Here is a 4,569-nt window from a genome sequence, read left to right on the forward strand (position 1 = left end):
CATTCAGAGATTTGGTGTACAGTTTTGCATTTGCTCTTCTGCGTCAGAATACTCACAAATATCAAAATTACTATGAAGAAAATGATGGGGAAATTCAGGAGCTGCTAAATGAAAAACTAGAATTCCACAGGATTTACCAACAGGATAGTTCATCCATCCCTATAGAGGCAGCATTTAATCCATTTAATCCATGTAAAGTACAGGTGAAACTTAGAGAGATGCAGGATTCTTGACTCAGTAAGAAGGAAGATGAAATTCAGTTTTATAGTAATAGTAACAATCCAAAGTGCTTTTATGATACCCTGAAAGGTATTTATAGATCAAAGACATGTATTCCATCTCAACTACTCAGTGCTGATGGAGACACATTGATTGATGATAAGGCCAGGATCCCGGAGAGATGGGCTGAACATTTCCATAGTATTCTGAACAGACTGTCATCAAACAGAGCTGAAACCATTGACCATTTACCTCAAGTTGAAGTCAGTCCCTCCCTAGACAAATTTTCAACTGAAGAAGAGGTTTTGAATTCCATTAGAATCTTCTCCTTATGGCAAAACACCTAGTACTGATTCTAGTACACCTGAGATTTACTAGGTGCAGGGGTCTGATGATCACACAAAAGCTGACTGAAATTTTCCAGTTTATATGGCAAGAGGAGATTATCCCCCAGGAGTTCAAGGATGCCTTCATCATACATCTCTATAAAGGTAAAGGATATATTGTACTTTGACAATCTCTTAATCATTGCTGGTAAGATTCCTGCCAGAGTCCACCTTAATAGGCTAATCCTTCACCTGGAAGGTTGTCATCTACCTGAGAGCCAGTGTGGCTTCAGAAAAGGCTAAGGAACAGCTGACATGGTGTTTGCTGCCTGACAAGTCTAAGAGAAATGCCAAGAGAAGCACAGAGAGAGATGTTTGTACAAAATGTTTGTAGATCTAACTAAGGCCTTTGATACTGTCAGTTGTGAGAGTTTATGGAAAATTATAACGAAATTTGGTTACCTGAAGTAGCCCATCAGTATTGTATGTCAATTTCATGACATCATGCTTGCCTGGATTCCAGATATTTGATTTTCCCAGTCATCAATGGAGTGAAACAAGACTGTGCTTGCTCCCATACTTTTTAGTATGATGTTTTCAGTCATTTGTCAAAGGCCTTCATTGGGGATGAACATAGTATCAAGTTCAGCAAACCAACTGATAGTAAATTCTTCAAGTTGAAAAAGATACAAGCTAAGACTAAAGTGGAGGGATTGTTGGTGCATTATTTTTTGTTTGCAGATAATTGTGCACTCAATTCAGTTTATGAATTTGAGGTTCAACAAAGTATGGATTATATACTTACTTACTGCTTGTGTTAATTTTGGCCTAACAGTTAATACCAAGAAAACACAGGTACTCCATTAGCCAGCATCACACCATCCATATATGGAATCGTTAGATATGGCAAATGGAGAGGTTTTGAATACTGTGGATAAATTCACTTAACTTGGAATTATACTTTCCAGGGAAATGATCCATAGATAATGAGGCTTACATCGCCAGAGCTAACTCAGTGTTTGTGAAGCTCCAAAGAAAAGTGCACGAGAGAAGAAGTATCAGGCTGCCTACCAAACTGAAGGATGACAGAGCTGTTGTGTTGACCTCATGGTTGTATGTCTGTGAAACTTGGAAAGTATACCAGAACCATGACAAGAAACTGAATTGTTTCCATTTGAATTGTATTAGGATGATTCTGAAGATTACTTGTCAGGATAAGATCCTAGACACTGAGGTACTTTCTCCATCTAAACTGTCAAGCATTCAAACTCTACTGTAGAGAGTGTAATTTTGATGGACTGCCCATGTTGTTCTAACACCAAAGAGACAACTGTGTAAAAGACTATTTTATGGAGAACTCATGCAGGGCAAGGGCTCACGTGGTGGTGAGAAGAAGCAATACAAAGACATTGAAGGTCTCTCTTAAGAACTTTGAATTGATAGTGTTTCATTAGAGATCCTGGCACAGGATTGCCTAGCCTGGGATGCTTTCATCAGAAAAAGTGTTGTGCTCTACGAACAAAGCAGAATTAAAGTAGTTCTAAAGTAACATGAGATACACAGATTTAGATGATTCACTTTAAAAGTTCACATGGATTACTTGTGCCTGATCTGGGGTAGATAATTCTGAGCTCGTATTGGTCTGATCAGCCACAGTTACAGAGATCACTTTGGTCCTCTTCAAGAACAAGGACAACCACCACCAGCAGCAGCCATAGCTATAGATATCGATGTGGCATCTCCTACCAAAAACAATTGACTCAGAAAACAGATCAAAAAGAAAAATAATAAGAATCATTAGACTCCCTGAAAGTCATGAAAAAAAAATAACTTTGACATCGTAGTGCAGGAAATCTGAAATGGAAATTTCCCAGATAGCATAGGAGCAAAGTGGAAATAGAAAGGATTCACTGGTAGTCTCCTGAAAGAAATCTAAACAAAAACTCCCAGATCAAAAAAGTTAAAACAAAAACAAACTCAGAAAAAATCCAGAATGTCCAGATCAAAGAAAAAATACTGCAGGCAGCAAGCAAAAAAGAATTCTAAAACTGATTATCACTAGTCATTATCAAGGATAATTTAATAGCCAACACTATGAAGGAGAAAAGAGCTTGGAGGACTATATTCCAGAAGGTAAAACTTATAGATTCACAATCAATAATAACTTACCCAATATAATTGAGCATGATCCTACAGAAGTAAAATATACCTTCAATAAAATAGAATTTTTTAAAACACTCCTGATGAAGACCAGAACTAGGTATAAACTTTGATGTTAAACATAGGATTTGATAGAAACATAAAAATAGAAAAAATGAAAAAAGAACTAAATAATGACAAACTGTTTTATATTCTAATATGGGGAGATATTACAACTGTCCCCTCTGAAGCATAATAGAGGGAGTCTAATTAAAGAAGTTCCAGAATTGGTCCTATTTTATCTTGATGAGCTTAAGAATGGTAAGTAAAAGGGGCGACTAGGTGGCACAGTGAGTGGAGCACCAGCCCTGAAGTCAGGAGGACCTGAGTTCAAATCTGGCCTCAAACACTTAACACTTACTAGCTGTGTGACTTTGGGCAAGTCACTTAACCCCAATTGCTCTCCAAAAAGCAAACAAACAAACAAACCCCAAAGAATAAAACAACAACCAAAAAAAGAATGGTAAGTAAAAGGGGAAGAGAAAGTTTAGGGAAATTTATCTCACATAATCAAAGTGTACAAGGAGGCATCTATATAAACAAGAAGGAGGGGAGCGGCTGATATTTGAACTTCATGCTCATATATACTGGTCAAAGGAAGGCTAAATATAGAATTAGGTATAGTAATAAGGAAGGAAACAGAAGTGTTTGCTTATTCAAATGTCTGTATTTGGTATTCATAATCTAACCCTCCCTACTTTCCCTATACATCTTTTTTTTTACACCTTAGAGTCTTCTCCACACACAATGAATTCTTAGACCCCATAGCACTGGAGTTCTTGTGCTTTGCCTGGAATTCTCTACCTCCTTTTCTGGCTTCTTTCATCTTCTGTAAGAGGCCTTTCCCAATCTGGGTTAACTAAAGTGTCTTCTCTTTGATGATTACATTCTAATTCTCTTAGACCTTGATTGCTTGTACGGTTATTTGCATGTTGGGTCCCCCATTAGATTGGGACTATTAGAAGGTAGCGAATGCTTTACTTTTGCTTTTCTTTGTGTCCTTAGACCTTAGCACAGTGCCTGACATAGAAGAGATGCTTAGTAAATGTTTGTTGATTGACTTATTGACTTAATATAATAAAGTTATATTAAGGGAGAGATTAGACCTAAGCAAAATAAGCTCTAACTAAGGATATACAGATATATTTGTAGATCATTTGAAGGTGGCAAAAATGAGAATCTGAAGGGGGCATAAATGAAAGAGTGGTAAAACAAGCTAGGGCATATCACATATAAATGTGATAAAATACTATTGTGCTATAAAAATGCTGTAAGAGATAATTTCAGAGAAACCTGGTAAAATTTGTATAAACTGATGTAGAATGAAGTTAAAAGAACCAATAGAACAATTGATTCGATGATGAAAATGTGTGAAAAGAAAAAAAAAACTGAAGTAATTAGGAGCTCTGATCAGTGTAAAGATAAACCATGATTTCAAACATGATTTTCATATAAATTGCTTTGGATATGATAACAGTATTGATAATACATCCTACTCACTTTCTCATATACAGGTAAAGGACTCAGGGTACAGAATGAATCTTTTTATTATTTTGTTTTTTAGATATGGTATATATGGATTTAAAAATTATTATATAAGTTTTATAATAGTTTTTTCCCTCCAATTTCAGTTGCCGGGAATGGAAGAGGATATGGTAGAATTTTGCTGATTAAAAAAAATACAATTATTTCAAATACATAAGTGGCTTGTGAAAAAGTATTTTATGAGTACAACACCCCTCCCCCAAAAGAGAATTGGCTGACGAACTTTTATCAGTACACAACTGTTTATGCTTGACATGCCTTGCTTAAATTTTCATTTCTA

The sequence above is a fragment of the Petaurus breviceps genome, unplaced genomic scaffold (assembly GCF_028583685.1).
Source record: "Petaurus breviceps papuanus isolate PSGF00001 unplaced genomic scaffold, PetGlider_PUasm1.0 90752, whole genome shotgun sequence".
Taxonomy (NCBI): domain Eukaryota; kingdom Metazoa; phylum Chordata; class Mammalia; order Diprotodontia; family Petauridae; genus Petaurus; species Petaurus breviceps.